Source organism: Hibiscus syriacus, unplaced genomic scaffold, assembly GCF_006381635.1.
Source record: "Hibiscus syriacus cultivar Baekdansim isolate YM2019G1 unplaced genomic scaffold, ASM638163v2 tig00000340_pilon, whole genome shotgun sequence".
Taxonomy (NCBI): domain Eukaryota; kingdom Viridiplantae; phylum Streptophyta; class Magnoliopsida; order Malvales; family Malvaceae; genus Hibiscus; species Hibiscus syriacus.
Window position 1 is genome coordinate 9,637,968 of NW_024061783.1, and position 16,901 is coordinate 9,654,868.

At 38.1% G+C, this 16,901-nt stretch overlaps 1 long non-coding RNA gene across 1 annotated transcript; it reads left to right on the forward strand.

The window, feature by feature from the left end:
- The first annotated feature begins 15,993 nt into the window (after positions 1 to 15,993).
- LOC120204072 lies at positions 15,994 to 16,674 on the forward strand. The gene is made up of 3 exons (XR_005523912.1): positions 15,994 to 16,141; positions 16,215 to 16,370; positions 16,519 to 16,674. It is a non-coding gene; the product is annotated as an uncharacterized LOC120204072 (long non-coding RNA).
- The last annotated feature ends 227 nt before the right edge of the window (positions 16,675 to 16,901 follow it).

Sequence of the window (16,901 nt, forward strand, 5' to 3'; positions counted from 1 at the left end):
CCAATATGTTCAAAATTTTGCAACGTCCTAATGAGGCAAGAGAAGTCAAGGCGACCAATAAGGTGTGCCTATTCTGTCAAGGCAACCATCATGAGAGTGAATGTCCTGAAAACCATTAGTCAACTAATTTTGTGGGAAACTACAATCGGAACAACAATAATCCCTATTCGAATACGTACAACCCTGGTTGGAGACAGCACCCAAATTTTTCATGGAATAATCAAGGGAACAACAAAAATCAAGCCACAAATTACAGGTCACAACAAAATAATTCTGACAATCAGCATATTCAGAATCAGCATCAGCAGCCCTAGAAGAACAACAAAGGTATAGCTTCTTCCTCTAACACTCATTCCAATACTAACTCCTTGGAATTATCCTTGCAGGAATTTATGGCCTCGATAAAAGATTTCATGGCGTCTACAAAAACCTTGATGCACGAACATTCTGCAACAATCAAAAATCAAGGAAATTTGTTACAAAGCCAGACAACACTTTTGCAAAGTCATAGTTCATCTCTCAGAGCATTGGAGAATCAAGTAGGACAGATTGCCACATCATTACATTCTCGCCCACACGGAAATCTCCCTAGTGATACTGAAGTCACTAAGCATCATGGGAAGGAGCAATGCAATATACTTACGCTAAGGAGTGGAAAACAAGTTGATCAAGATGATAAGTTTGGGGGAGAACAGCTGAACAATTCTCGCCAAGGCGTAACACAACTGGATGAGGAATCTGAGAATACTGAACAAGAGAAAGCACATGAAGAGAAGGAAAAAAGTGAAGGCTCAAAAAATCATCAACCGGATAACAAGAAATTCATGGTCAAGGCCAGCGATTTCCCTGCACCATCAGTAGTCGATATGAGACCTCCACCACCGTTCCCTCAACGGTTGAAGAAACATGATGATGACATCCAGTTTAAGAAATTTGTTAATGTTTTGGACCAATTGTGTATCAATGTTCCCCTGCTGCTCGAAGCCATCGAGAAAATGCCTTCCTATGCCAAGTATCTGAAGGAAATTGTTACAAAGAAAAGGAAGTTAGAACGTGTCGCCAAGGCAACAGAAATATGCTCGACTGTGAGCAAACTCCCACCAAAGCAAAAAGACCCTAACAGCTTTGTAATACCATGTTCCATTGGTAATGATTTCATCGGATGAGCTCTCAATGACTTGGGATCAAGTGTAAAACTTGTTACCAAAATCGATATTCATGAAACTAGAAGGGTGTCACACCCATTCCACCTCGGTCATTCTACAATTGGTTGATCGGTCTTATGTGCGACCCGAGGGCAGAATTAAAGACATCATAGTAAAGGTAGATAAATTTGTATTTCCAGTGGATTTTCTCATTCTGGATTGCGAAGCTAATGAAAACGCACCAATCATTCTGGGACGCCCATTCTTAGCCATAGGCAGAATCCTAATAGACTGTGAAAAGGGAGAATTCAACATGAGAGTTCACGAGCAAAGTGTCATGATCAATGTATTCAACTCTATGAAATACATAGACGATCTAGAGGAATGCCAATGCATTAATAAGATTAAAGAGAAGGCAATCTTGGGACGAGGTGAATCCCTAAGGCTCGATGAGTACAACAATTTGTACCATGAACCTACAACCAAAATACATGAAGCATAAAACTTTGGCCCTAACAAAATATTTTCAGAAGACAGTTCTGATAATCATGGCCATGTTAACGAAAATCTGCACACTGAACACCCTGAAAGCGATACCATGGCAAGATGCGAAGGAAATACAAAGGACCAATTGAGATTTCTTCATAGTTCAAGTATGAAATTCGAACCTTTAGATTATGATGAAGTTAAATCTCAAGAGTCATCTTCACAACATGCACCGAAATTGGAGCTTAAGACTTTACCATCACATTTGAAATATGCTTATCTAGGAGTTGATGAAACTTTACTAGTGATAATCTCTGCCAACCTAACCTCCAAACAGGAGAAGAGTTTGTTGAATGTTTTGTCACAGCACATAAAAACTATAGGATGGACGATGGCATACTTGAAAGGAATCAATCCAACCATATGCATGCACAAAATTAATCTTGAAGATAGCCACAACACCTCGGTAGAACCCCAAAGATGGCTCAACCCGATCATGAAAAAGGTAGTCATGAAGGAAATAATAAAATGGATGGATGCGGGAGTTATTTATCCTATATCCGATAGTTCATGGGTTAGCCCAGTCCAATGCATGCCAAAGAAAGGTGGTGTAATCGTGGTTAAAAGCGAGCATGATGAGTTACTCACCACGAGAATAATCATGGGCTAGCGCATATGCATGGATTATAGGAACTCAACAAAGCCACAAAGAATGATCATTTTCCCCTCCCTTTCATCGATCAAATGTTGGATAAATTAGCGGGAAAGGCATTTTATTGCTTCCTCGATGGATACTCGGGGTATAACCAAATTGTCATAGCACCCAAAGACCAAGAGAAAACAACATTCACATACCCGTATAGTACCTATGCATTTTGACGAATGTCATTTGGACTGTGTAACGCTCCAGCTACATTCCAACGATGCATGATGGCAATCTTTTCAGATATGGTAGAAGAGTGCATTGAAATATTTATGGATGACTTCTCCGTTTTGGGTGATGACTTTGACCGATGTCTCGACAATTTATCCAAGGTGTTGAAATGTTGTGAAGAAGCCAACCTAGTACTGAATTGAAAAAAATGTCATTTTATGGTAACTGAAGGAATAGTGTTGGGACACAAAATTTCATGCCATCGCATCAAAGTCGAAAAAGACAAGGTGGATGCAATTGCAAATCTTCCCCCACCTACTAATGTGCGAGGTGTACGCAGTTTCCTTGGACATGCAGAATTCTATAGGCGATTCATAAAAGACTTTTCTCAAATCTCTAAACCCTTATGTCTTTTGCTTCAACAAAATCATTCATTTGAGTTTACTAATGATTGTTTGAGTGCCTTCACAGATTTGAAGAAAAAGCTTTCAGCAGCGCCAATAGTTATCCCACCAGACTAGAACGAACCACTTGAGCTTATGTGCGACGCTAGTGACTATGCAGTCAGAGCAGTGCTAGGGAAATGAAAAAGTAAAAATTTTCATGTTATCTACTATACAAGTCGAACACTTAATTATGCTCAAGTGAACTATATTACCACTGAAAAGGAACTCTTAGCAGTAGTATTTGCATTCGATAAGTTTAGGCCATATCTAAAAGGCACTAAGGTAATTGTGCACACAGATCACTCAGCTATTAAATATCTGATTAATAAAAAAGATGCAAAGCCTAGACTAATTTGGTGGATATTATTACTGCAAGAATTTGATTTAGAGATCAAGGATAGAAAAGATATAGAAAATCAAGTGGCGGACCATTTGTCTAGGCTAGATAACAAATCTGATTGTCCTAACATCACAGATATTAAAGAGGATTTCCCTGATAAGAAAATAATATTTGTCACGGCTGCATCGTGGTATACTGACATCGTTAATTTTCTTGTTAGTGGTATTGTTCCTCTTGATTTATCTAGCCAGGGCAAACAAAAATTTCAACATGATGTGCGACATTACTACTAGGACGAACCATTTCTATTCTAGCAGTGTAGAGACCAAATAATCCAAATGTACAATCCAGAAGAAGAGTAGCAAGATATTCTACTCCAATGCCACTCATCACCATATGAAGGGCATTTTGGTGGGATGAGAACAACAACAAAAGTGCTTCAGTCGGGATTTTATTGGCCAACCCTGTTAAAAGATGCACTTGAATTCTACAAGTCATGTGATAGATGTCAACGTACAGGAAACATCTCGAAATGGCATGAGATGCCACGGAAAAAAATTCTGGAGATCCAACTTTTCTACGTTTGGGGCATAGATTTCATGGGACCTTTTCCAACATCATTCGGAGATATGTACATTCTCTTGGCAATGGATTACGTATCAAAATGAGTTAAAGCCATTGCAACACCTAAGAATGATTCCAAGACGCTGTTAAAGTTTTTGAACAAGAATATATTCACCCACTTTGGAACACCACGAGCTTTCATTAGCGATGAAGAGACATATTTTGATAATAAATTGATTGCCAAGACACTAAAAAGATATGGAATACGACATAGAATTGATATGGCGTATAACCCTCAAACGAATGGACAAGTCGAAGTATCTAACCGAGAAATCAAGCAGATCATTGAAAAAGTGGTCAACCCAAGTCGAAAAGATTGGTCGCCAAAGCTAGATGAAGCATTATGGGCTTATCGCACAATATTCAAGACACCGCTGGGAATGTCCCCGTTCAAGCTAGTCTATGGAAAGAAATGTCATCTACCGGTTGAACTCAAAAACAAAGCTTATTAGGCCATCAAAAAGATAAACATGGATGCTCAGCTTGCTGGAGAAAGAAGACTATTGGAACTGAACGAGATGGATGAATTTAGAGCACGCGCATACGAGAATGCCCACATTTACAAGGAGAAAACAAAACGATGGCATGAAAAAAAAATATTGCCGAGCCAATTTTATTATGGACAATAAGTACTGCTCTACAATTCACGCCTTAAGTTATTCCTAGGCAAGCTAAAATCACAATGGTCAAGACCATTCATCGTACACCAAGTCCATGACAATGGAGCAATTGAAATTCAGAACCAAAACAATGGTTCCATTTTCAAAGTGAACGGACAGAGACTCAAGGAGTACAAATGAGCCCCAGTCATGCGCGACAAACTGGCATCGTTGGCACATGATGTCCAAGAGTTTGCTTTTCTTAATTGAGCAAATATTAGTTGCCTAGGCAACAAAAATCTGAATTCTATACATAAATAAGTTAAGTTATTTTATGCTTTAATCCGTTTTATTTTATTATTTTCTTTTTTTATATTATAGGCGAGCAAGGAACACGTGGAAACATGGGGAGTTGAAGCATGCATGAAGAAGAAGAAAAAAAAGAAGCCCTAGGGTACGTGTTTTGGCGGTAGAATAAAGAGGGAAAGAAATCCTTTCTTCCCCTTTATGTCTTATCAGATGTTTCTCATTTAATGAGAAATCTTTTCCCCACTGTGTAAAGACCAAAATGCCCCGAAACTACCCATTACTTTCCAATAAAAACTACCCACTCTTCTTCTTCATCATCGCGTTTCCTTCTTTCTTTACAAACCAAAAAATTTATTTTCATTCTCTCAAAATACCTCACCATCGCCACCACTAAAATCAGCCAAGAAAAATGGTGAGATCGAGACCGGCCCCAGCCCCCAGACAGAGTTTCGAACATTTCCAAACAGCCAAAGCAGAGGCACACTTCAAAACCATTCAGCAACGCCAAGTCTATTTGGAAGATGGATTCATTTTTCCAGCTGAGGGAGAATAGCAGTTTGACCCTGAGGTAATGGATGTCATAAAGAAGCATAACTGGGAGAAGTTTGCTCGTAATCCTAACACCGTAGCACCAGCAATGGTGAGGGAGTTCTATGCCTACCTAATGGATACCTCCAACCACACGGTATATGTTCCAGGAAAACTCATTCGCTTTTCCCCTTCTACGTTTAATAAATACTTTAAGTTGGGGAAAGTGGATGACCAGCACAAGAGATTTATGGCCGAGACAGATCAAGAAACGTACAGTGGAGTTCTACAGGATTTATGTTTTGGGTGGGCCAAGTTTGAAGGGAATGCCCCAACAAGAAAGCGAGTAGATCGTCGAGCCCTCAAACCACACGTGAAACTATGGAACCATTTTCTTAAAGGCAAGCTGATGCCAACATCCCACAACACCACTATCCTCGTCAAGCGGCTGATGTTGTTGCACTCGATCATATACGGTAGGAAGATCGATTTGGGTGAAATCATCTTTGAGCATATCCATGACTGTGCCAAGAAGAACCGTGGTAACCTACTATTCCCAAACCTTATAATCGCGCTGTGTAGAAAGAAAAAGGTTCATAAGGAACCATTCGAAGACTTCATCAAACCCAAGGAGGGTATTACAAAGAAAAAGGTCCTCGAGTTGATGAGTTTCAATGATGACGACCCAAAGGAGAGTCTGGAGTGAGGAGCAAAATCGGTTACCGCGGCTAGAATGGCCGTTGTAGTCACGCACATACGTGAGATGCGTGAAAAGATCGGGCGCCTGAAGGACCACATGAAAATTTACTTTGAATACGCCAAGGCAAGGGACATGCAACTAAATGCCTTCATCAAGGAGTTGCTCTCAACCACAATGATCAAATTTCCAACCTTCCCCAGTGTCATCCTCAACTACAATGCGGGCGGCAGCACATTCCATGCCTCGACATCTTACGTCCCTCCAGACGTTCCACCAGAGATGCCCACCATTGTGCCAACATTGGCAACCCATGTCCCACCCGTACCAGAAGAAAGCCACGGCGACCCCGAGGAGTTCCTCAATTCCTCATCCTTCTCCACCACTGAAAGCAGCAGTGATACTCCACCCCACTTCTTCACTGATGAAGATTTCACGCCAGCACAGAAGCAGCCTGAGTAGGATCCTATTCCATCCCCAGTTTGATCAACACCACCAGCCCCAACAGCAACTCCTAGTCCACCACTAGTTCCAGCACAACCGACTCTCGCGACCGAGCAGTCTAATCCAACTCGAGCTTCAACCAGCAAGAAGCGATACAAGAGAACGACGGGGTGTATACTTCAATCGTCTCCTTTTCAGCCACAAGCAGTAGACTCGGGATCCGAGAGCCCTTCCCCTCCCAAATGACACCGTACGAATGCGTCCAATCAAGCCACACCACCACAATAAGTTTTTGTAGTTTTCATTTTTTTTATTATTATTTTTTTTTTGCATTTGCATATAATAGTATTTAGTGTAGTTTTCATGCATTGAGGACAATGCATCCCTCAAGTTTAGGGGAGGTGTTGTCCATTATACCATACTTTGTTAAATAGTAATTGATGTTAATTGGTTGAAAATTTTGGTTATCATGACATAAGCATGTTAGGATTATTGTTAGGAATGAATTAGGGAAGTCTCAATGATGAATGCAAAATTTTATTGCCTATGCCAGAATTATTGTAAAGACTGTCTGAAGAAGAGAACTAACCCGAGGCTTGATCCTTTGAAACTTATAAACACGATTGTAGGCTGTCTTTACTCTAGGTAATCTGTAAAATTTTTAAGAAAGAACTTTCTAATTGGTGAGACTTCAAAATTATTCTAAGGGTAAGGTAAAAACTCTCTAGTATTTAAAAAACTTGAAACTTGAAAAATACAAAGGGACACTTCTCTGTCCAAAGGCATGAATAATAAAAATTCCAAAAGAAATTAAGAGTAGCCAAGGCTTATGAGTGAATGAAAGTAATCACAGGATGACTCTGCCCGACTAGCTTGGGGTGGAAGGTATGCTCCCTTTCACCTAAAGTGTGGAACGGTAGTTGTGATGAGTTGACTCCCCTATATAAAAAAAAGTGTGAATAAAGAGAATAAAAGTTGATAAATAACTAGGAGTATAAACTAAGCCTGATGAATAATTTGTTGCCTTGACAACCTAGAAGTGGTTACTTTAAGTTTTCTAATTACCTCTATGCATAGACTAGTTACAATCACGCACACATAACAGCAAAGGGTCATGACTAGGGAAGGGACTTGACTAATATGACTGTCGAACATATTGAGGCCACATATTTTTGCTGAGGGCTGAAATCTCAAACCTGATGATGTTCTTGATACTGCTTTTCCATGACAATTTTGATTTTCTTCTAGTTATTATCCATTGCTTGAGGACAAGCAATAGCTTAAGTTTGGGGGTGTGATAACTACGTAAAAAGACTTAAATTCTAGTCTTTTCACTTAAGTTATTGCTCGTCTAAACAAAGTACACACTGCATTTTTAGTTGCATTTAGTTACATATAGGTTGTGGTAGATAAGTTTTGCCTAGGCAAGATTTATTTGGCTTAACTGATGCTGCTGAGGAGAAGGGGTTGTTTGATTTGTGTTTGTGCAGGAATTCTACAGAGAAAGAACATTTCTGTCGTGACAATGAAAAGTTGTAAAGGCCAATGGAGCAGATGAGAACGTGAGGAGCAGATTTATCTCGCCGAGGCAAGATTTATCTGAAGAAGTCTGAAGCAATTGTGGTGAAACCGCCTATGTCACATGCCAGCTGGATAACCTGTTTCACGTGAAAGAAATCCTTGAATATCTAACAACCACCAGCCGCCTTTCCTTTTTAAGTTAAATCGATTGTGTATACTTGCACAGATTAGCTTGCCTTAGCATATACATTCACAAGCGATCAAGTATGTTTATGTTGAATGTTATTTTATTTATTGTTTTAATATTTTACCTTGACAATGCAAAAGCTTTTGAGAGATTACATGGTTCCACGGTAAAACATTTTTAGTCTTTGTAAGAGCTTTTGAGAGATTGTCATTTTTCTAGGAGTTGATACCTAATATCCGAAAGAGTTAGGTTAGATCCACGTAAACAAGGGGACTAATCCGGGATAGTGAAGTTCTAATCTACCTTGGAGATAATGAGAGAGTTTTATTTGAGTAAAAAAGGTAAATGTTTGAACAGATAGGCTAGAGCTACAGTTTACACTGAGGGGTATTGTCGTAGCAACAGTTTGACAAACCAAGGGCTGCAGTTCACGCTGGGTAGTATTGTCATAGCAATAGTTCTAGGAACACTCTTGTAAATCTTATCGAGTAGCATAGGCATAACATACTAAATCATCCTAGACATAGAATAATTTCTCACCACAGTAAAACCAACCCAAGTGCTTCATTTGAAGTTTGATTGTGTGAGGTTTTCTAGAATATATTAAACTCAAAACATTTTTATTTGCCTTGACAACTTTTATTTGTTTTCCTTTGCATAATTTTATTGCTCGACCAAACTTTTCAACTCATTTCACTTTAAAAAATTTCTTGCCTCAACAATACTTTTCCATCTGTTCATATCATTTGATACTACTCATTTTTCTTTTATTAATATCATTAGAAAAGAATCTTAGGACTAGTTAGTGACACTTAGTTCTAACTGTAGCAATCATCATAAATTTTCACCAATCCCTGTAGAGATGATAACTCACTTACTATTATATTACTTGCAACGATTATGCATACTTGCACAGATTTATGTGCCGTAACACACACTTATTCACTCGATCAGTGCCCGTTTTTTGTGAGTACTAAATATGGATGCGGAATTATGTGCAAGTATTCACAATAGAACAAGTAATATAGTGATAAGTGAGTATCATCTCCACAGGGATTGGAGAAAATTGATAAGTTCAATCAAAGCACTTTACTCTGTCACCTAAGTAAAGTTAGTACTGATATTTACGAATGAGAATGTTGTGGCAAATTGGATTGTGTGTAGTGCAATCAAATGAAAATGTAAAGGAAAAATAAATTGAAAATATTGGATTTGTTTATAAGGACTTTAGACTCCTCACACGACAAGCTATTATGGGAATGAATGGTAGGAGTCACTTAGGAAATTTATGTCTACTCCTCAGAATGGTCTTACGTCTATGCCTTATCTGCCCGACAGAGTTTACTAAGGGTGCCCTAAGCTATCTCTAGTCAAGGGACTCAACAGATTGAAGATGCCTTGGAACACCGGTTGATGTTAGCTACTGAGAGGATTCTATTGGTCCAGATAATAGGATATGTCTCGGCAATACCTTTTTGCGGAAGAATTAACATCTAACCTATCGATCGTGCACTACTCTTTTTAGTCGACTAAAATCCTTGCCTTATCTCTAAGGTGGATTAGGCCTAGTTACTACCTAGAACCCCTTGCTTATGCGGTTCCTCCCTAGTTTCTCTCGAACACTAAGGATGTGCTACTTAGACATTCTCTTGAACACTTAGTAAACTCCTAAGGAATGGCTACTCTCATAGCTCCTACAACCTTAAGGCATTAAACTTCATAAACAAAACAGATTATAACATAAACAAACAACCATTCATTAAAGAAAAATCAAATATCCATAAGTAACTCCCACCAAATAAGATTAGTTCATGGTGGGGTTCGAAATAAGCAAGCACAAAGCAAGTTAATCCGTTCCTTACAACCCAAATGATAAAATATGAGAGCAAAGAGCAAAGGGAAGGAGGAAAACCCTTCGACGTGCACTGTCAGAGCTTCCCTCGGCCACCTCGAACTGTCCCAGCTATCTAGCTCCTCTCGGATGCCTAGTTCGCCACTCCCTGTAGCTTGTCAACAGAGGAATGCCACGGCAAAATGATTGATTGAAAAAAAAAGAGATATTTTTCTCTGAAATTTTAGGCTCTTAACGGCTGTCTAAAAGTTTCAAAGTCTATTTTTCCATTGTTGCTTCATATTCTATTTATAGTGAGAGAATGAACCTAGGGTTTTATGTTAAAATTACCCTAGTACTCTAAAGTTCATTCCTTTTATGTGAAAGATGGTGCATAGGTGGTAATGGGCCCCTTCAATATGGTTGATTGTAGAAATCAAGTATAGTCAATGACATATGCCCCTTACTAAAAATATCTTCTTTGATTTTTTTCTGCCAGAAATGCCATCCGAGTTGTCGTGGCAATCACATTTTCCTCAGTAGTCTCATCATGTCATGGTAATTCCCTTTTGCTTATCCTTGCTCCCAAATCCTACACATCATCAAACAAAATACCTTCCCCATAAAGTAGCACTGATTACAAAATAAAATGTCTCGGCAAACAGAATCCCACCACGTGCAACTATATGCTTCTAAATACATCTATATGGTCCTATATGAGCTCTTAGAGAGTCAATAACTTAAGTGAAAATGTCCCAAATATGACATTTTTATGGAGTTATCACACCCCCAAACTTAAGCGATTGCTTGTCCTCAAGCAATGGATAGTATTAAGCAAAATAAAAATATCATGGCAAGTTCAGAAGCAGAATAGTTGAATGCGATAAAATTTTAGCCCTCAGCATTTGGCTTCAACATGCTATACTAGTTTGAGAAATCAAGTATTGTCCCTTAGGGCAAGATCCTTTGTGTGAGTGTGTGCGTGTTTGTATCCAGTCTATGCTTAACAAACCTAAAAATTTTCTATGTAAGCTTTCTTGTTTTCCCACTACATTTACAAATTTACTCCCACATTGTTTTTTTTCTTCTTCTTCCTCTTTTTTTTACACTGCTATGATGGGAGTCAACCCATAACACCTACCATCCCACACTCTAGGTGAAAGGGAGCATACCTTCCACCCCCGAGCTAATCAGGTAGAGTCATTCAGTGAATACTTTCATTCATTCATATGTTATGAATGCCATTTATTTAAATGTAGTTTACAGGCAATGTCGTGGCATAGCGGAGTGTCCCTCTACAGATATGTCGAAGCATTTATTCGTAATTTCATTTTTTTGATTCATTCATTTGTTTTATTTTTGCGGGGTTTTCATCATTTATGCCAAGACATGCAAGAGTTCTCTTATAAAAAAATTCTAAGTTCCTTAAGTATGGAAAACATACAATCGTGTATTCAAAGGTTTTAAAGAAGCAAGTCCTAGAGTTGATTCTATCATCCTCAACAGTCATGTACATTCTATTCTAGCCATAAAGAGTTCATCATCATTCAGCATCCTTAATTTATTCCAGAAAACTATTCGAACATTTACTAATAAAGACATGCAATGATTTGAGAACCCTACCTCCCCCAAACTTGAGAGAAGCATTATCCTCAATGCTTACTAAAAACTAAGGAAAATCTAAACTATATGCTATGAAATGCAATGCAATGCAATGCAAGGTACCTCAACTTTAGACTGGTGGTGGTGCGGCTGTAGTTCGACGTGTGAGCTTTCGTAATTATGTGGGGCTGGAGTGTTCAGAATCTGATGCTGGTACGGTTGAAGGTTTGGATGGACCCTAACTTTGCAAAGAAAAATAGAATAGCCAATTAAAAGGAAATTGAATAAAAATAGTAACAAAATAAACATTTATTTATGCACATGAGTAAATCCAAAATGTAACAGCATCTTCAAGATGCTTAGCAGATTTCAACATCGTGCAAGAAGAATGTAGATTTGTCACGCATGGGTGGAGCTCCTTGTTAAGCCTTCAGACGCTGGCCATTGACTTTAAAAATGGATTCATCATCCATATTCTTGATATCCACAGAGCCATGAGGGTAAACATGGTGTACTTCAAATGGTCCTGACCATCATGACTTCAGTTTTCCAGGGAAGAGTTTTAGCCTCGAGTTAAACAAGAGCACCTGCTGGCAAATATGAAAATGCCGTGGCAAAAGCATTCGGTCATGCAACTTCTTGGTTTTTTCCTTGTAAAGCTTGGCATTTTCATATGCTTGTGCTCGAAACTCTTCTATTTCATTCAGATCGAGTAACCTTTGCTCCCCAACTAATTGTGCATCGAAGTTTAGCTTCTTGATCGCCCAGTATGCCTTATGTTCTAACTCCACAGGTAGGTGATAGGCTTTTCCATATACCATCTTGAAAGGTGACATTCCCAGAGGTGTTTTGAATGTCATCCGATAAGCCCAGAGCGCTTCATCCAGTTTCGGGGAACAGTCTTTCCGTCTAGGGTTCACCAACTTCTCTAGGATTTGCTTGATTTCACTATTAGATACTTCAGCTTGCCCATTTGTTTGTGGGTGATATACCATGGCAATCTTATGTCACACTCTATATTTTTGTAATGCCTTAACAATTAGCTTGTTATCAAAGTGAGTGCCCTCGTCGCTGATGATGGCTCTTGGCACTCCGAATCGACTAAAGATGTTCTTGTGAAAGAATTTGAGCACCGTCTTAGAGTCATTCCTCAGTGTGGCAATCGCTTCAACCCACTTAGATAAATAATCCACCGCAAGCAAAATGTTCAAATCTCCAAAAGAAGATGGGAATGGTCTCATGAAATCAATACCCCAAACGTCAAAGAGCTCTATCTCTAAAATATTTTGTAATGGCATTTCGTGTCGTCTGGAAATGTTTCCAATGCACTGGCATCTATCACAAGCTTTATAAAACTCGTGAGCATCCTTAAATAGTGATGGCCAGTAAAAGCCTGATTGAAGGACCTTTGCATCAGTCCTCGCACCTCACTACAGCAAAACTGTTCTGTAACGGCACTTTTAGCGACGTTTGGATAGTAAATGTCACAAACTTTAAACATATAGCGACATATACAATCCAAACACCATAAAATGATACTTTAGCGGTGTTTCTTAAATAAACGTCGTAATAGAATAGTACTTTAAAGGCATTTTTATACAAATGCCGCAATAGAGTTCATCTATAGTGGCGTTTTTTTAATAAACGTCGCGACGGAATAGTACTTTAGCGACGTTTTTATACAAACGCCGCAATAGAGTTCATCTATAGTGGCATTTTTTAATAAACGTCGTAACAGAATAGTACTTTAGCGGCATTTTTATATAAATGTCGTAATAGAGTTCATCTATAGTGTCGTTTTTTAATAAACGCCATAACATAATAGTACTTTAGCGACATTTTTATACAAACGTCGCAATAGAGTTCATCTATAGTGGCGTTTTTTGAAAAAATGACATAAGAGAATATTATTTTAGCGGCGTTTTTATACAAACGCCGTAATAGAGTTCATCTATAGTGAAAAAATGTTGGAACAGAGTATTACTTTAGCGGCGTTTTTTTACAAACGCCGCAATAGTTTGATATGTTTGTGGTATTTGGTTTTAAAAACGCCACAAATTTTGGAGCCCTTAAATACACTTCCAGACGTTCCAATTTCCATCAAATGTTGTTATCGGTTCCCCCCATGCGGCCATGAAACCCCCGAAGGCTCCTGGTCACCTCGAAACACCGTCATCAGTGTAACTCTCTCTCTCTCTCACTACAGCTGACAACTGAATAAAACCCTAGATTTCCCTCGTCTAATCTCTAAAAAAAGGATCTTGATTCTAAATGAAACCTAAGAAAGCTATAAACCCACTCACTCCTTGCTAAACAACCGACGACCCTCGGTCTACCCCCTCACGATGACAAGCTACGAATGATGACGATTTCTAGGCTTCGGTGAGAGGTTCAGGTGAACGAGGTAACAATCCCCTCTCCTTTCCTATTTCGTTGGTCCCCAAAGAAATTAGAGGATCTATTGAGTTCGTAGATATATTGTGTTTCGCACTTGTTTATTTAATGCATTTTGTGAGGTAACAGTCCCCTCTCCCCTCCTCGAACTCCCTTTTTATTCGATCAATCTCTGATTTCTTGAAAGTGATTTCTACCGTAAGCTTTTCACACACTATCTCCAATGCTTCTTTTCCCCTTCGTTCCTCGGCTACTTCTTTACCCAGTTTCTTGTTCAGAGACTCCATCTTTTTACGTGCTTCTGTTTTTCATCATCTTTTCCATATCTTATTCTTTTGTTGTATATTTAGTTCTTGCTTCTTCTACTTCACTGCTTTTGCCTTTTCTCTGTAATGAGGACTTTCACTGTCAAAGAAATCTTTTTTGGGTAGGCCTATGATTTAGGATTCTTTTACCATTTTTATGGAATATATATATATATATATATATATATATATATATATATATAATTATAAAAAATAAAAAATTGTGGGATAATTCCAATGAATTTGTATACATTTGGTGTCACAGGTTAGGGCCTCTGTGGGAAAAAAATTTGCATATTTGATAATGAACATGGTGGTGGGCCTATGTGGGCAAAGAATTTGCATATTTGATAATGAACTTGCAAGGTATTGGTGGTGTTGGCAGTGTTGCAACTGAGATGCTAACAAAGTGCGGTATAGGTCGCTTTTTGTTGTACGATTATGACAAAGTGGAGTTACCTAACATTAATAGGCTATTCTTTCACCCTGAGCAGGGTGAGTATGTGTATCCTTTTCCATAATGTTTCATTGTGACTTCTAGTTGGAAAATGCCACTTTTCATGAAATAGTGAGTCCACATTTCTTGAAAGTAATATAATATTATAGAATTCCCACCAACTTTCTTGATGCAACTACATGTTTTGCAAGGTTGTAAAGCCAGAAGCTTGGCTTTATACCTTAATTTGAATAATCTGACATTCAAATATCTTTTAAAGATTGGTATGACAAAGACTGATACTATTGTTCAGACCCTTTCAGACATAAATCCTGATGTTGTGCTGGAGGTAAGTGCTTTTCATGAATGTCACCTTTATGTTTTTTATGCGAAAGGTGGGGTGAGCGTATTTTAATTAGATGATGTTTCAATTCAAGGCCTACTGTGGAAAAAAAGTTTATGTGGTGTGGAGATGGAGTGTTTTACGTACATTTTGTTTTCTTTCTTCAGTACATATTTGAAGTTGGTTGTCATTTAGAGTTTGTTGACAATTTACTTGTTGTTTTGCGTTCTTGATTTTAACATGCATAATACATTAGTTTACGAGGAAGTGATGCCGAGATTTAGGCTTTCTATTTCTATTGAAACAAAAGACAAATTTGATAATTTTTGTCATCTTACAAGATTTGTCTTCTCTGTATAGTATTGTATGATTTATAATCTAATCAAATCAATAATGGAAAAAGTAGTATGCATATACTTATAATAATAGACAATTAATTTGGTGCATCACTGAGCAATTTTAGATCTTACCACATTGATTGATTCATCTTCTTTAGAGCTATGCACTGAACATCACAACTGTATAAGGCTTTGAAACCTTTATGTCAAGCTTAAAGAATAAAACATTTATGCATATATAACCGGTAGAATAGGCGAAGATGGACCATTGACAGCAGTGAAGCCTAGAGGTTTATGGTACATTTATAGGTGGAAAGTTTTAGATTAACAATATGAGGATGGGTAATAATGCTACATTTATAAGCAGGAAGTTTTAGATTAACATCGAGAGCCCTAAAGTTTTAACATTGGTGTGGCTATGCAGAGAAGTGCATCCACCCATTTTGTAAATCCTGGAATTTGAAAAATTCAAGTGTTACTTTTTTATAATTGGATCATAGAAGTGTTGAGTTTATACTAAAAACTTACTCTATAGGTGTTTTTTCCTTTTGAGATGAATATCCCACAAGCTCTGTTGCCCAAATCTTCTGCTAATGGATTTCCCCGTCAAAGAGGTGATAGAGAGGGTGGGGCTAGGTTGGAGAATAAGGTGCAGTCAGGAAAACCTAATTAGGGAAGAAATCAAACTACAGGTGAACATTCTCTTACATGAATGTCTTATTATTGAACTATTTTCCTGATTTAAGTAACTTGGTATAGGTGAAGTGGCTGGTGGGAAGGCTTGAGGATATGAGAGTTCTTCCCGTGATCGGCTAGTTTTTCTCACAACCTGTCTCATTGGGCATATGGTGGAAGTCCATGTGAAAAATGGATCAATTTACACTGGAATATTTCATGCAACTGATGCAGAAAAGGATTTTGGTATTGTATTTCTTTTTTGTTTCATATTAATTATGCATCTGTAATTAGTTTAAAAGATTGAACTTTGTTCACATCGAACTCGAATGCAAATAAAGTGAACTTTAAAAAATGATTCATCTTCTTAACATCCACTCTGTTACCACTTCAGGAATAATCTTGAAAATGACTCGCATGATAAAGGAAGGTACTTCGCAAGGAAACAAGGTTGTTACTGAGTTTGTTAGCAAGGCACCCACAAAGATTTTAATTATACCTGCCAAAGAACTTGTGCAAGTTATAGCAAAGGTTTTGCTAATTTTCCTATCTTTAGAGTTCCATCCATGGTCGAGTTGCCAGTAAGAGATGAATTGTCAAGTAGTTTATGGGGGGCTTTCTAATTAGTGATAGTCTGTTTCAGTTAGATCATTATGAATGAATAGTGAAAACTTGGTTAAAATAAAATAATGTTATTTTTTATCTTTTATTTCTTCAATGTTAATTTGGTTGTTCTTAAATTGATTTCAGGATGTTTTGTCATGTAGTCTTCTATAT